Genomic DNA, 18,077 nt, shown 5'->3' on the forward strand with positions numbered 1-18,077 from the left:
GATCATGGGTCAGTTATTTGCGATGTGCGTGGGATAATTTTCATTGATTATCCAAAAAAGGAAAAACAATCAACGGTGAATATTATGCAGCGTTTAAGTAATGAAATCAAGGAAAAACGTTCACATTTGGCGAAAAAGAAAGTGTTGTTTCATGAAGACAATGCACCACGTTATCGTGATAGCCAAAATCAATGAGTTAAAAGTTCCAATTGCTTCCTCACGCACCCTATTTGCCAGATTTAGCCCCCTCGAATTATTTTCTTTTCAAACTTGAAAAAAAAAGCTTCATTGTAAAAGATCTGCCAACAATGAAGACGTGAAATCTGTGGTTAATGGCCATATTGAGGAGCTCCACGGTTCTCAACAGAAAACAGGGTATCGAAGCTATTGAACAACCGTGGGAAAAATGTATGAGCTAAAAGGAGACTATGTTAACAAAAAAAGATTTCTGCCCCCAATTTTTTTGTTTTCTTTGTTAGGTCGGGTACTTTTGAGACTACCCTGGTAAACTTAGTAATTCCAAAAATGGAAACTCATTTCTCTAATTTTTACATGAATCACTATTAGGACTTTACAAAGAATATTTGAAAAATGAAATGAAATGAAATCTTTGAGTTTTACGTCCCACGGTTATGCCGGTTAGGCTAAAGGAGACGGTGATGATGAGTAATGAATGAAATGGTGGAAAGAAGAAAGTGGGAGGAAACGGGAGAACCCCGAGGAAACCCACGCACACGGTGTAAAAAGAATATTTGAAGCTCATAAAAATGTGTTCGCCAAACTAAGCACGTAATGATATATCAAAACAGATATATGGATTTAAAGATTTTTGTGTATCTTTCTTCAATGTATAAAGGTAATCAAGAAAGTTCTGTCGCTTTTTCACCCACTACCTTCGAAATCGATATGTCACCTAAGACGTACCTGGAAGATCAAAAATATTCCACATCAGCATCGATGACCTTCTGCCAACGTTCTGGAAGGACATGGATTCCATCGCGATAGAACTTAGTGGGCTGCGAAGTGAAGAAGGTATCAAGTGTATTTTGCCCCTCCACTAGGGATTTGAACTGGCATTCTCTAAGGTGATTGTCCAAGAAATGGAACACGTGATAATCGGATGGTGCAACGTCCGGGGAGTATGACAGATGCAATAGTGTTTCCCATCCAAGGCGTGAAATGGTGTCCCCGGGTCATCCTAGTCAGGTGGGGCTTAGCGTTATCCTGTAACAGGAGGACCCTTTGCGATTCAGAAGTGCTGGCTCCAGAATTTTGAGTTTTTCTTGAACACGGCTTAACTGCTGACAGTACACAGTTGCATTGATGTTCTGACCAGCTGGTAGCAGTTCCCGATGCATGTTGCCGCTAGCAGTCCACCAAACACATAGGAGAACCGTCTTCTGGTGAGGTGCTGGTTTCTAACTGTTTTGGAATCGGTTTATGAGATGCTAACCAATGATGAGGGCGCGTGGAGCTTCGAACAGGACCCACGCCGCAGAAATATCTCCTTCCTCAGATGAGACAGCAAAGAAATACAGGTGGGACACATCGATCCAACTTATAGTGCTTCCCACATTGATGGAGGCACTGCCGAATGGTTTCTTCACTCACATTGAATTGTAGGCCCAGTTCCTCTGGACACTGTTCGCCTCAATTGCTGCCTGAAGATCTTCATTTTGTACATGTGTTGGTCTTCCGGCCCGTAGTGCGTCTTCGAGTGTTTCGTCACCGTCCTTAAACTTGTTAAACCACCGCTGCACTTTCCACGTAGTCACGACACCCTAAAGACATGACATATCTTCCATCCCGCTCGAGCGGCGTTTGACTCCAGTTTGAACTCGTACAGCATGCACGCACTTATGACACTCTGTGGAGGTCCCATTACTCAAGTTCAAGGTGTAACTGTACTGCCACAACCAGGTAGTATGTTGGATATACTCACACCAACACCTGACCTTCGCCTTATCTCCGTTCGCATTCAACTTACGGTGTTAGGGCTAATTGAACACAAATCTCCACAAAAAGCGACAGAACTTTCTTGGTTATCTTTATACTATGTTTTTTTTTTTCTGCGAGTTTAAATTTTGGCAAATCAAAAAAAAAATGTATAACTTCCAGGCCAGGTAGTTAGGGAGCCAAAGCGATAGAAGTGATAAATCAGAGTTACACAACTCACCCTCGTAAGAAAGAAAATGAAAAAAAAGCAATGTCACTTTCAAAACCAAATAAGATAGTTCTCGAAAGTACCGGAAAACAGTCTTAATTGTAGAATCTACTACAATAAAACAAAACTGGTGACTGAATAAGAACATCATATAAGTCAAAATACATAAATAAATAAAAAGCGAAAAATTCAGTTATTTTTCCTAAAAAGCTTTTTTATTTTTTTTTTTAAAAAAAATCGCTACTTCTAGGTAATGTTTTTCCAAAGACCTTACTCTTCCCTACCCTCGAGAAAATTACCAGAATGATTAAATATTACTCTTGTGCATGTATACGGGACGTCCTTCAGCAAATAATGTCCCAGTGTAGCTGCCTCGTATTTCTCCCTTCCCCCTCCCCTTCCTAGACAAAATTGCTTGGAAGAAAGCTTGGTGCCAGGTAAGGAAAGTAGACAAATCGCAAATCTTGTCACCTCAAACTGATCAGATATAACTAGCTACCTTCCTTCAGTGCCATTGAATTAAGCTCTTGCAAATAAAAAGGGCTCAGTGCTGTCTCCAACAAATTTATAAAAAAAAATGAAACGAAATCTTTCAATGTAACATCCCGCGATTTTGCCCTGTAGGCTAAGGGAGACGGATGATTAAGGCAAATGAATGATGAAAGAATTGGTGAAATGAAATATGGTAGAAAGCGGGAATACCCCTCCCCCAAAAAACGGACACGATGTTGACCAACACAAATTTGCTTGGCCAGGGATCGAACAAGGGACCCCACGCACCAGAGGTAAGCGCTCTACCACTGAACCACCGTTCCCCCTAACAAATTTATGAAGTATGTAAGTTAAATACAACTTTCAAATATGAAATGTAACAAAAGCTATCACTAAAATCAATGATTCCCTAGCGTTACAGACAACAAAATATAATGATCGGTCTCATAGCTTTTAAGTGGGAACTTTGAGGTCTAGTTGTTCTTTCAGAAATACTGTTCCGGGGGGGGGTCACACTTAGTATTCTGGGGGGACATGCTGATACTATTCTATTTACTATATTATAAACGTATTATTTTGGTCTGCTCCGGGGAGGCACTCTGAGGTCCGGGGAACAGTGCCCCCCCAAAAAAAAACAGGTCTGGAAGAAACACTGGTGAGGTCAATACACGACTCCCATTGTCGTTATTTCAAGAACAGACCACAGTTCCCAATTTTTATTCTATGCCCAAACAAGAATTGAACACGGGACCATGTGCACCAACCAACTATCTACATGGAAGCACTTACAATTTTATATACACAGCTATTCCAAACTGATAAGATCCGTGCATCAGGCTATTAAAAATAATATTGAGTTTGTAAGATTGCAAAGCTCGGTGATTGACCCGCCTTGATGGTTCTTGACGTTCGTATCTGGTTAACACTAGCTACTACGCTGTACAAGGACAAACAACTAGTTTGGAAACACATTCAACAATTCACTATGGAATATTTTAGAGTATTGTTTGCCTACAAAACGCGTTGGCGTTGACCTTCACGATATGATGATGTCTTGCAAACAATATTCATAGCGCAATCCCAACACAAACACCACACATCAATCCTTAAACGATAAATAAAAATAAATACATTATTATGAAAAGTATCATAGCAAGATGGGGTTGACTATATTGTTGAGAAAATTTGCATCGACATTTATATCAGTAACACCATTAATGATCTATTCATATATAAAAAAAATCATGTAATTGAGAAATGAAATAGAATTTTGCAGGTGAAAATTTAACGTTTTTGCCTCTAGTCTAAAAAGACAAGATTCGAATCACAGGGCTAGCCACCATCATTCTTCTTAATCTTCCACAATACCACAAAATGCATGTTATCTCTGTTGATACACTCATGTAGATGCGCATGGTATACTGTTGGACTTCCTGATATAGAACAGAATTTTTGACGTTGAGATGACCTACTCGTCATTGGCAAGCTACATAATCTCTAGTGGACTGCTCAGTTTCGGCTGCAATGAGACGTTTTTCAAAAACAACCATCTCGTTATTCAAGTACAGTGAAAAATTTCATTTATACTTTGTTGTGAGGCAAGAGTTGTGCCTGATTGGAACGCAATTTTGCTGAGGGTGGAAAATTTAAGGACAATCGGTTCAACATTGAAGAAACCACTAGCAGGTGTGTGAACTGTTCGACCAACGCTGCCCATATTATTATCACTCTGTATAGTACTGTGCCAGTGTCATCAATGAAGGGCAAATGCTTATAAAGAACCCACTTCTTCAAAGAGCGAGTATAGAAGTTCTTTTTTCCTTTCTTTTTTTTCTTTTCTTTTTCTTTTTTGTGTATGTGTGCGTGTGTGTGTATTCCAAATCTATATTAAAAACTGTCATTTTCCTTTCTAAAAAGTACTTTCGGTCTAAACAGACAACTTCCAGTAGGTTCTGAATGTTTTAAATAACATTATTTAACATTTTTTTCCCCTGTAGAAGCCACGGAGATGGGTGTTCTTGGATAATTCCGACTTGCTAAAGTCTAAATATCAAGTGAAATTCATGTCACACTTTTTTTTTTTATCTACAGGGTACCCCAAAAGTGAAGTTACATCATATATTTGACACTTATCCCGACGTTTGTAGTTCAGGCAGTCATTACTTTTAAGCAAAATGCTTTTCTGAGTACAAAATATAAGTGGAAATTAAAGTACATATAATATCATTTAACGACAGTGTCAGCTTTTAGTGCTTGATTAAAAAATCAAAATTTTAAATATGTGCATTTTATACTTTTCACAATACAGTATTTATTTAAGTTTGAAGAACAAAAAATGAAAAATGAAATGAAATCTTTGAGTTTTACGTCCCACGGTTATGCCGGTTAGGCTAAAGGAGACGGTGATGATGAGTAATGAATGAAAATGGTGGAATGAAGAAAGTGGGAGGTAACGGGAGAACCCCGAGGAAACCCACGCACACGGTGTTTGTCCACACAAAGTTCACTTGGCGGGGGCTTGGATCGAACCCGGGACCCAAGCACCAGAGGTGAACGCTCTACCACTGAGCCACCGCGGCCCCAAGTTTGAAGAACAGTATGTTAATGTAACTTATAGTTCATGAAATAAGAAATGGTGTTACTTTTACGTTACAGAGGGTGTTCTATAAGTCACACAAGCAAACAGTTTAACAATAGTTTACTAAACTGCGAGCCGGAAACTGCTCAGTAGGTTTTGAGCCTGGATTCTTCAAGCAAATGAAATGAGTTTTACAAATCATACGGATATGAAGAACATCATACTTACAAATATATTAATATACAAACAGACATATTATATATATATAATACAGATAATATTACAAAGATGGAGAAAAAGGCAGCTGAAAATATTTACCGATTTAAACCTTACATCGTCATGAAACATTTGTTAGTGTTTAAATATAAAAGAGATTACATGAGACTATAATCTAGACAGATTTTCATAAGGCATTCAGAGCGCTGTTTCAATCAAGTTTGGTCATGAAGGTTCTCAGAAGCTTCTTGCAGAAAAGCTTCATTTCACCACACAAAAGAAATCATTATAGAATTTGACTTAAATTTGATCAAAAATAAAGTTGAATACGAGTGACAAGTTGGAAGAAAGACCCTAGCAAAGGATTTTGCAAACGTTTTAAAGATGTCTCACACTGGTTCTTAATTAATACCTGAAACTGAGTCAACTACTTCCACAAATGTGACAACAATCGTTGTTTTCTGTCAATTGCGTTCTCGTCTTCTACCATCGAATCGGGCAGAACGTTTTAGGAAATATAGATAATTTAGTAATTGCCTCAAATCTGATCTTCGAACTAGAACATTTATTTAATAACTTCTAAATAGATTTTACGAACAATACTACATTCCAGTTCCGATTCTGAAAGGATGTTTTGAAGGTACCGTGCACAACGTGAAGGCCTCAGCTATAATTTCAAGTGACATTTTGTCTTCTGAATCACTGCTTGTTCTCTATGTTTCTCCACAATTCAATGTGGAAGAAAGGTCCCAATCCAAAAACAATTGTGTATATACACTTTGCCTTCTGAAGTCTCATACCACCAGCGATTTCATTACCAGGTAACATATATGTGAATAAATTACTAGCTGTTGCTCTTATAACTGATGTGCAATTACTGAAGGCAAACACAACAAAATTTTCGCATACGTAAATTTGTCTTTGCAAAGAAATCTGTGCATAAATGAAAAAAAAAAAGCAAAAAAAAACTACCTCTGCATCCTGTGACGAATTTTCTTTTTATTCGTTTATAATATCTGTCACAGATCTGACTGATATTAAGCATGAATGAAAAAAAAAAAAAAAGAAGTCGCGGGATACAGAAGTTAAGGTCCTCATTTATTTGTGTAATATGTATACTATAATGTTCACCACTAAAAAATCGTGCATAGTTCTATTATTTTGAGAAAACTTTTTTGTAGAAACTTTCTGAGGAGCAGTAACAGTTCGCAATAGATTTCTCGGAATTGAGTTCTTTCTCATTCCGGACACGTTTAGCCATACGTTGAGACCATCTCTTTTCTTTATCAGATAACGATTTTCTTTTTATCTTCGTATGAGAAATTATATTGTCCCTTATATTCAGGGTTGGCAAAAACCATACCAAAAAACTCAGCTGTTTGGTTTAAACCCGGTTTTTTGGTTTAAATAATTTGCTCTGTGAATTTATATCACATATAGACAGAAATAAGTTTATTTCGCCTTGGTGTTATAATGAAACAACCGGGTTATCCTGGAAAGGGTCAAGTAAGCTTAAAGCGGAATCCAAACTGCTTCTCAGCTTACATTCAAGAGAAATTGTCCTCCATTTGAACTCGAAACAGGGACTAATTGGTCACAAATGTGATACGTCTGCCGACTCACTCACGAAGGACTCCTGATAAAAACACGTTGTACTGATCTTTATATACTTGTTAATATAATTGTCACGAGTCATTTAGGAAGGACAAAAATATAAACAGTTGCAGAAGTGAAGCCATTATACAGAATTACATATGGACAATTTCAAAATACTGCAGAGTACAGAAGAACTAATTTAGTGCAAGTTAGTTCACTACGACTTTTATTAGACAGAGTTAAAAGAATACAATGACTTAATTTGCATATGAACAAGAAAAGTTAATAAAGATACGAATTATTTGAGTCTAATTTGACTCTGACGCATTTATACATAAATAGATACCAAAGATACTTCTGATTTCAATAAATACCTCTCGTGAAGTTTGATGAGGCCCCCCCTTCCCCTCGACACACATACACACACAAAAGTATGGCATTTCGATATATCAATAGTAAACATTATTAAAACGAAACAATATTTATAATTTTTTATTGCAATTGCAAAATAACAAACTATAAAAAAAATCACAAAAGAAATATTCATAAACTTATAAAAAACAAAAGTTGCTTTTGTAGTATAATCTCATTGAGTAATAATGGTGAATTTAGGTCTGAATATAATACGAATATTATACGCGAGTGAAACGTGATAACCCACAAATGTGTGCTCATCAAGATTTTACGAACACTTACACTTTTCCGAACATTTTTCGTTTTAAACATTTTTTTTTTTTTTAAGAAAACACCTGGTTTAAACTAGTCACACTGAAAGTTTGTCATCTAAAACTTCTCGGAGATATTTTGACCAAACAAGAATAATTTTTTCCTTTAACCATAATTTTCTTTATCATGGTTATAACTAACACAGAAAAAAACGCATGACCCTTGATACATGAAGAATGAAAAAATACATTGTGCATTATTGAATTCGCACCTATAGAGAAATTGGTGTGTTAAAAATCGGTTGTTTCCTCAATTTATCAATATAAGGCATGACCAAATTTTGACACATACATAGATGTACAAGGATGTCAACACAAACATACAATAATTTCTGAATAAAATACAGGTAAATATTGTGTTATGAGCATAACCGAATTCCAGAAAATAAAAAAAAAAAAATGAAATGAAATCTTTAGTTTTACGTCCCACGGTTATGCCGGTTAGACTAAAGGAGACGGTGATAATGAGAAATGAATGAAATGGTGGAATGAAGAAAGTGGGAGGAAACAGGAGAACCCCGAGAAAATCCACGAGCACGGTGTTTGTCCACCACAAAGTCCACACGGCGCGAGCTGGGATCGAACCAGGGACCCCAAGCACCGGAGGTGAACGCTCTACCACTGAGCCACCGCGCCCCCTTCCAGAAAATAAGTAAGGTATTTATGTATAAAGAAAATGGGCTGGTAAAATAACAAAACAAGAAGGAAACTTCATATGATCATGGGTTCTTCGCGATGTGTTCAGTTATACGCTGCAAAAAATGCAAAAATCAATCTTTAAAAATGTTCTGCTTGAAACTTTAAAATGTATCTATCAAGTTATCCATATTTCAGGATTCTTCGTCATCTACGAGACACTTTCTTTGAACGAAATTCTGGTTTGGAACGAATCAAGTGCAGACACGTCCTTTACAAAATTGGTTCCGCAAGCGGCGTAGCTTCTGAAACATAGATAGATAAGACTTGTTTCTAAGCAATGTCTCGAACTGCCTTTGATAGCTTCAATAGTTTTCAAACAAAGACGGCTTAAAACTAAATTTTATATTTTAAGTTACTTATAGATGGAGAAACGCAGAAGGGTAAAAAAAATACGAACATCAATGAATACAGAAGGCTGAATAATGAACTGAGAAGAGAGACGGACAAAGTCAAAGAAAAAGTATATGGAGTAGATATGAAGAAATAATGGAACTTCAACGGCGCGGCAGATATGATTTTATGTATCAGAAAGCACAAGAATTAGGAGGGAAAGCTAACAAAAGTATACGAATGTTTGGAATCGAAGATCAACAAGTTCATGTGGTCACTGACCATCAAGGAATCCTCAGAATTTGGGAGGAATATATAAAAGATCTGTATGATCAGAAGAATCGCCCCAAAGGATCGAAGCAGAGGAAGAGGTGGATGATGAAGGAAAAGGACCCAATATATTGAAAAGTGAAGTAATACAAGCAATCAAAGACATGCGAAGGAGAAAGGCCACTGGAGACGACGACATACCAGTAGATTTCTCAAGGGATTAGGAGACAGTGCAATGAAAGTACTGACTTCACTTATTAACAAGATCTACTTGAGTGGAGAATGGCCAAATAATTTTCTTGATACAATGGTTGCATTGCCTAAGAAAAAGCAAGCAAAGAAGTGCAGCGAGCACAGAACCATCAGCCTTATTTTCCACACTGGAAAGATTATTGCACGCATACTCAACAGGCAATTGGAAAGTAAAATACAATGTTAGAAGAAGATTAGTTTGAATTCCGGAAAGGAAAAGGCAGCAGAGATGCTATTGGGTTGATGAGAATTATATTCAGAACGAGTTCTTAGTGTGAAGGAAGGACTATGTTTGTACTTCATCGATTGGCGGAAAGCTTTCGACCGGGTCAATTGGACGAAAATTTTGAAAATACTTAAAGAAATCGGAGTCAACTGGAGAAACCGACGACTCATTCGAAACTTGTACATAGTACAACGAGTGAAGTTGCGCTTGAATGAAGGAGAAACCAGTAGTGTAGAGATCGGAAGAGAAGTCAGACAAGGGTGTAGTATGTCGCCACAATTATTCAATATTTACAGTGAATGTTTAATGAAGAAAGCATTAATGGGAATTGGAGATTTTAAGATCGAAGAGCAGACCATTAACAAGATCAGGTATGCAGATGATACAGTTATTATAGCTAAAACGGAAAAAGGACTACATGAAATGATTTAAAAAAAATAGTTGACATCGGAAAACTATATGGAATGGAAATCAACATCGAAAAGTCGAAAGTCATGAAAATAACCCGAGGAAACGCGCCCTTACGGGCCAGCGTAGAAGAAAGAGAACTTGAAGAGGTCGAGAATTTTCAAGTACCTGGGAAGTATTTTGACAAGAGACGCCTACTGCACCAAAAAGATCAAGTCAAGAATTGCCATAGAGAAAGAATCATTCAATAAGAAAAGATTATTCTTAACTAGCAAGCTTATTACTGGACTTAGGAAGAAGTCTGTCAAGTGCTATATCTGGAGCATTGGGCTGTATGGTTCCCAGACTTGGACAATACGATAGTTAGAGAAGAAATATTTAGAGAGCTTCGAAATGTGGTGCTGGAGGAAAATGGGGAAGATAAAATAGACACGGAAAGCAACAAACGAAGATAGACAGGAGAGAGGAGGACACTTCGTAGGAAGGCAAATTGGATTGCACATCTTGCAAAGAAATTGTCTTTTTCATACCACCATAGAAGGAAGGATGGAAGGAAAGCGATGAATAGGAAGGACACAACTGATCGATGATTTGAGAAACAGAAAAAAAATATTGGGAGTTAAAAAGAGGAGGCTGAGGATCGAAAAGCGTGTAAGAAACATTTCAGGCCTAAATCTAAAATTGATTTAAAAAAAAAAAAAAAAAAAAAAAAAACTTTAGTCCCAGGACCTGCCGAAAGGCAGAATACTTAATAATAAGTTACTTAAATGAGTAAAGCGAAGACATTTTTGACTCGCGTCAATATAAATTTACTTTCTTGTTTCGTGTGAGGATTTCGTCAGTGATTTCATATATATAGGCCTCTGATCTTCTCTTGAATGATTTTTGATTCTAACCACATTTGGGATGTAAGGATATCTTAATGCTCCAAAACATTTAATTAGCCCTTTTGACCCTGACTTTTTATTTTTATTTTGCACTATTATGCTTCTTAACAAATGAAATAAAATCGCCATTTCGTTTGCAGGTGTTATATTTGCAGAATTATGGGACGTACACATTTGTGAACACTAGGGTTGAAACATGTATGTAGAATATAAAATGAGGTTAATCGAAAATATCATTGTAATTTCGTAATTTAGTGACACAAAATACATCACTAAAGCAGAAAGATGACTTATTACAAATGTTCGTTTCGCTAAAAATAAAACGGCCTATGTGGTTGACTTTCGTTCATCGTGATAGCGCCTACAAATACTGTGTGTACCTACCTGACAACAGATGAAAGCACTAGAGAAATAGTGGAAAATAATTTAGACAAATTCAAAGAATACAAAGACATAAAAGGCAGCCATTTGGATCTTAAGAGTAATTGAAATACAATGTACACCTATGATACCGGCAGGGCCAAAAGGGTACGGAAATCAAAAGTACTTCACCGAACTAAATCTTGCATCGAAAGAAATTATATGAATCTTATTTCACAAGGACAAAAGAAATAAAAATAAAATACTGTAAATAAAAATAAAAATAAAATTTAAATCTAGACAAAGGAAATTTGGACAATAAATAGGCCTCCAGGAACAACAGAATTAATAAAAAAGATTACATAAGTTTTGGCATCCTGAGTAGTGCATCGGTTTCAATACAAACAAAGGAATTTCTAATGAGTTTTGCTAACTTTGATGTTGTCTCTTACAGTTTCAGTACACCAGTATATTTAAATAGATTCAAATGAGTGTACTGGATAATCGAATCAAGAGCAGTAGGATCATGGGATTTTCGATGATACGCAAAAAAATTGAAAAATACATTAGAAAAAATTGAAGCAAGGTGCACCTGTCATTTTGAACTATCAGTGAAAGTGATACATCAGTAGAGTAACAGAAATATTAGTGTTGATCAAGCTATTATATGTGTTGAAACTATCTACAATGTTATGGTTTATGTACGTTTTATTTTTTATTTTATTTTATTTTTTTAATTTAAATATTAGAGTAAGCTTTACCTTATCTAAACGGAGATTTCTTTCATTAATCAATGAAACCATGAGACATGATTGAATCAGCATTGTGAATTTATATAAGTAAAAAAGCTGCTGACGAAATTTTCAATATTATTAAATATTTAGATGCACTCTTGAGCTTAATCTACTAGTTGTGATTATGCGTCAACTTAGTTCCTTTTGTAGATGTTTAGTCATCTTTAATTATGAAAATTTCTATGCTCCTGTTCTCAGGTATTACACATAATAACATGTTCTCTCCACCTAAAGACAAAAAGGAGTCATAAGATTTCTAATATTGGCATAAATGTGTCATTTGGTGAAAGAGCAGATAATACAACTAGATGATTCAAAAAATCTTCGTTAGAGTTGCAAAAACCACATAGATCACGAAATCAAGTGGTTTTTGACTTTGTATTTTGTAAAAGTAAATTAGTATTTTGAGGTCAAACGCCAGAGCATAAAGGCAAATCAGACGATTACCACTCGAAAACTTGAACATCTGGAATGCACAAACTCAGTGTAGCTAAAACACTGTGGATGCTGCGTAAATCCAAATTAACCCTTGGTTGGCATGGAGTTGATAATGGGAGGGTGAGAGGAAAAAAGAATCCAAAATATCCTATATTTGTGTCGAATGGATAGTTTTCGGGATCACTGACATAAAAGATGATATTTCAGATGTGGATATGTCCAAGGTTGGCCCTATTGGCATGGGGTCATTTGGAGAACCAGTGAAGACTTCAGAACAGTTCCTTTTTGGTGCGTTTCAATACACTGAGAGTGAAAAGTGATAATGCACAAATACTGATATCACATTCGGAATTATCAGAGATATGACTTCTGGGGAAGTGTCGTTGCTCCAGGGAGGCATAACTAAGATCACTCCCTAAAATCGTCGCTGTTTTGCAGGGGTGTAGACAGGAATTTATTTCAGCGATTGAGGGCATATTTTACTACAATGTCTATCATCATCTCTAAAATTAGATATAATTTACAGAAAAGTAGTGATTTCATGGGGCAGGAGCTCTGAATTGTCATAAGCTCCTCTTTAAATGTAAGGCATAAAATGTAAATAATAAACGTTTAACATAGAATACTATATAAATAGAAAATATGTTGTTATAACTAAGAAACAGAAAATAATTATAAAATAAAGTTGGACAAGTTTTTATTTTTTAAATTTTTTTTAAAATAATCATACTTGAAAATAAAATACACTTTTAAAACAATTTTGGATTTATGCAGGGCTACAAACAAGTGAGGAGTGCCATGTAATAACAAATATCATATTTGAAAATAATTTTGAATTAAACTAGCTGTGACAACATTACTTCAAAATTGAACTTGTGGAATACACAGTATGAGCGTAGCTCAAGGAAAATAATAAGAATGGTCTTGATTCGAAGCTCGGATCATCCACGTAGGAGTAACTTACATTGACCATTCACCTATCAGACAATGACGCACAGGGTTTGACACTACTTTATCAGAAGGTTCTATCAAATATAACTTAAATTAACACAACAGTAACAAATTTTACTGCTTTAAAAAGTGTCCTGAACAAGGGGAAGTTCATTATGCACATTGTAACTAAGTTACAGGAGGTTTACGTCCTATCTGAACGGCGCATCCACCGAGTCAACTTTTGGAATATCCCATTAAGTTAGCTTTCAAAGTAGCTAAAGGAAACGTATGTGAACGAGTACATAAAGTTCTCCGTGGCAGAATGGATAAAGTCATGGTTCGATAACTACACGGTTCGTGGTTCGAAACCCGTCTTGGAAGCTGAGAATTTTTAAATTCTTAATTCCTCAGTTCTCAAGATTTTTCTCTCCCTTCGTAATCATCTGATACTCTAGAAAGAGTTCGTAATCATCTGATACTCTAGAAAGAGTTCTCACCTTAATTCGACAACTGTCTAATGTGATCCTCGCAGTTCGAAACCTTCCCTTCTTCTGATTCGCAAAATCACAATTTCCGTCATAATACGAATGTTGTCCGATCATTTTTCCCCCAACTCCAATTCTGTGTATATAAATCATTCTTCTCTGTCTTCATACTTAAATCTCTCTCTCTCTCTCTCTCTCTCTATGTCATCCAGGAACTCATATGGATTGAGATCAAACCTTCGACTCTTGAAACTAAATTAAGCTCTCCAGCAAGGTGCTATCGTAACTCTATAGGTTTGTTGCTAAAAGCAGTGTCTTTTAGATTTTATTCGGGTGGGGGGGGATTCTCCGCCGACATAAAATTTTCACTTTTTGATTAGTGTATTACTATATATTTGATCAAACAATACGTATTTATGAAGCTCAAGGAAGGGGAATTACATCTTCCTGTCCTGCCCAAATCACACCCCTGGAACATTTGCTTGCAACCAGGGTGGATTGATTTAAATCAGTCTGATTTAAATCACTTGATTTTTTAAATAAAAATCGTTGATTTAAATCGAATTCCGAAATAAATTAATTTAAAGTGAAAATAAGTAAAATCCCGTTTCTGTTCTTTTATTTTGATTATGGAAGTTAATAATCATAATACAATGAGACTCAAATGTACAGTATAATATGAAAACAAGTGTTATGCATGCAGAGGATGATTAGGGAAAATCCCGTTTTGAACAGGTAACGGAGCAATCCTGCTTTCTTCTTTTCGTAACATTGGGTTTGGGTTTTAAAATCGTTAACTATTCCAACGGGGAAATTACCATCGACATTTAAGACGAAACTTCTTTTTTGTGTGTATCTGTTTGTTTGTTTCCAGATAATAGGGCGGATTTGGAGGGGTCCTATCCCCCCTTTTTTTTTTTTTAAATTTTATGCGAAATTTCTGTATTTCATGCCGCAAGCTAGTTCTGAGTTTTTAAAAATAGGCCCCTGCCAAATATCAGTAACTTTTGTGAAAAAAAGTGTCATTTTGATAAAGTTGTTGTACTTTTCCCTTAATGTTTAAGCTTTTAAATTTTATCACCTATTTTTAGGTGCTAGGGTAGAATCTTCATTATTTGATTGTTTTTTCGTGATTTTCCCACCTGAGATGGAGACATATGAATGGTACCATTTGAAAGGCTGTTCTATTCTGAAGAAAATGATGTACTATGCTCCTAGGACAAATAGGGATGTCTCAGGAAACTGTTACCTGAGATCCTGTTTTATACGGGTATCTGGTGTATTTGGGGAATATTTTCGCGGGCTTACTTTTGCACCTACAAGATTGAAATTTTGCACATTTACTCAGTGCACCCCTCAGTATTTTCCAGATTTGCTTCAGATCTCTGCCTTAAAACAGGGGGAGGGGTTCACAAAGGTAAAAATAATAATAATAATAAAAAAGATATTTTTAACAAAAAATTCCTTTTTTCGTAATTTACCCTCCCCAGATACATGATGGAGACATCTGAAGGGTACCGTTTGAAAATTTGTTTTATTCTGAAGAGAATAATGTACAATTCATGACCCTAGGATAAATAGGGATGTCTGAGGAAATTTTTATATTACATCCGGGTCATCTGGGAATGTTCTTAGCTCATTGATAAATAGTTTCCTCACCCTTACTACTCAAGATAGAAGCTTGAAATTTTGTACACACATTTAGTACACCCTTTCGTATTTCCCAGTTGATTTTGAGATCTGTGCGTTAACACAGGGGAATCCAGAGGGATCATTTTTTTAAGTAAAAAAAAAAAAAAGCCGATTACTCTCAAAATTTCCCGCTTCAGGGACATGATAGGGAAATGTGAATGTTACCGTTTCAAAAGCTGTTCTATTCCAAAGAGAGTGATGTATGCACCATGATCCTAAGAGAAATAGGGATGATGCTGTAGCTGCTTGACAGAAAGTGTATAATTTACCTTTAAAAAGAGCCATAATTTTGAAGGGTTAGAAACATTGTTTGGGATTGATATAAGTTAACGATTGGGGATAATTCAAAATTCAACACCAATACTTTCACTTAAATAGCAAAATCAGCATTTAATACTAATTCCTAATGCTTTTTCTTCAGTTCGCGACTTGTATCATACGAGGAGAAAGATATGATTTAAAACCAAAAAAAAAAAAAAAAAAATCAACAAAAATGATTTTTTTTTAAAAAAAATCATGATTTTCTTCCACCCTGCTTCCAATTACTGAAAAGAAATGAAATGAATCATTGAATAACACTCATTTCTATCAGTAGATATTTTAGAGCTCTGTGCGTGCATTACAGACTTCAGGAAGCACAAAACCTACTGCCGTTATTGGCAATTTCCATAGATTTCTTAGGGAGCATCTTACTAGTTTGCAGTCTTTAAAGAAGGAAAAGAATGAAACTAAAGGTATTTATGAAGCTATGGGAACATTGTGTGACTTTTTTCAATTTAGGCTCTTAAAAATATTCCAGAACAAACGAATGGAAAGATTGTTTTAAAGCTATAACATTGTAAACTTGATTCCTGTTTCTTTTTCAGCTGAATGGAGAGATTGTACTACGTCACACACACTGCTTTAGACAAGGAGAGGTGGAGGAGTTGGATTGAATACTAGAAGCAACTAATTGATTGAGACATGTATTTCTGGATGCATACGAAAACGGGGGCAAGTGTTTGTTATTAATTTGGACTTAGAATTTGTGTAACGATTTCTATGCCGCGAATTGTACAAAAGCTGTATTTTGTATCTACAAGTGTAGTATTACTTGTGTACAACCATAACAAGTGCTACTGGAACTCGAAAAACCATATGTTACTACGACTTTTTCCTAAGTACATACTCACCATCACTGACGCGCTTGTTCCCTCGGAAGAAGCCCGCACGAGCCCACCAGCCCTGACTCGGTAGATATCATTCGTGGCCACCTAGTACAAGTTGGTTTCTTTTGTACTGTAATGTTTACGGTATATGCTTGGACATTGTATTTATGCGAAATCATGAAATAGTAATTGTACAATAATTACTTCTGGTGCCTTCTTAAATTTCAATTATGCTGATTGGGATCTTGTCGTGTTGCCCAGCGCAAATTTTTTGGAGGAAATTTGTACCAAAATTATAATTTTTCAACAGTTATTTCTCAAGTGACGTGCGTACACTTTATATGCCCGTTTTATGATTGCAAATGGAACGTTCCTAGTTTGAAACCATGACAAGTGGTATTGAACTCGTATCATAGTCAAAACTCACTTGTTTTCAGTACCCTCGGTCAGGTGTATAACCACCGTCGCTGACGCGCCTGATCCTTTCGCACGCATCTCTGCACTATCGTTCAGCAGCTTCGACCTGCCTAAGTTAGCATTCATAACTACTTTTAGTGGGTACCTAGGGTTAGTTTGTGCTTTTTGCACTGTAGCTTTTGTGCTATATATCCGGACGCCATAATTATACGCAAATCGTAAAATATTTTTTTTTTTTTTTTTTTTTTTTTTTTTTTTTACAAATGTTTTTTCCGGAAACCTTGAATTTTATCTATGCTACACCGAGTAATGTCATGTTGCCCAGTGCAAATCTTTCGGAGAACAATAATAAGAAAATTAGTGAAAGCATTATAATTTTGCAACAGTTATTTCGAGTGGTATGTCAAAACTTGACCTGCAAGATCAATATACTTACAGAATCACTGCAGAAAGCCACTCATTGTCTATTCACTTTTTTCGAACAGCTGGCCTACATTTGTATAATTCCTGTTAACTGACATGCACTTTTATTGTCAACGCACTTAGCCCCTTTTCACCTACGTTAAATCCTAAAGAGAACCGATATATTTCATCACCGTAACATAATATTTCATGATGATTTAAACCCCCTTACACTAGTTTCTCATCAGGTTATTTAGCTAGCAAATAAATCACCGCAGACGAAACACCTGATCAATTCTACACCTTGCACTTCTTTCTTTTATTTCGTTTCTTCTTCATCATCTTGTATTGAAACACATGTATACGGAATGATGCAACTACTCCCATTTTGGATAGTGGTATATAACAAAGATCATTTATCCCATATACATACAAAAAGGACCTGGGGTCATACTCGTTTACTTTTCTAGAGTAGAAAGAGAATTTCAAATTACATTTTGATACATTTCTATTCAGCAAACAAAATTTCAAATACATATCTCTGATTTGTTTGTTTCTAGTTATA

At 35.9% G+C, this 18,077-nt stretch overlaps 1 protein-coding gene across 1 annotated transcript in view; it reads right to left on the minus strand.

Moving 5' to 3' along the window:
• LOC145686201 (uncharacterized) overlaps nt 1-17,839 on the minus strand; it is a 206,582-nt gene extending 188,743 nt beyond the window's left edge. Inside the window, exon 1 of the mRNA XM_081759242.1 lies at nt 17,547-17,839. The gene's annotated coding sequence lies outside the window, so the exon portion shown is untranslated. The remainder of the gene's footprint in view (nt 1-17,546) is intronic.
• Nucleotides 17,840-18,077: the final 238 nt, after the last annotated feature.

Source organism: Thermobia domestica, chromosome 5, assembly GCF_964235325.1.
Source record: "Thermobia domestica chromosome 5, izTheDome1.hap1.1, whole genome shotgun sequence".
NCBI classification, from domain to species: domain Eukaryota; kingdom Metazoa; phylum Arthropoda; class Insecta; order Zygentoma; family Lepismatidae; genus Thermobia; species Thermobia domestica.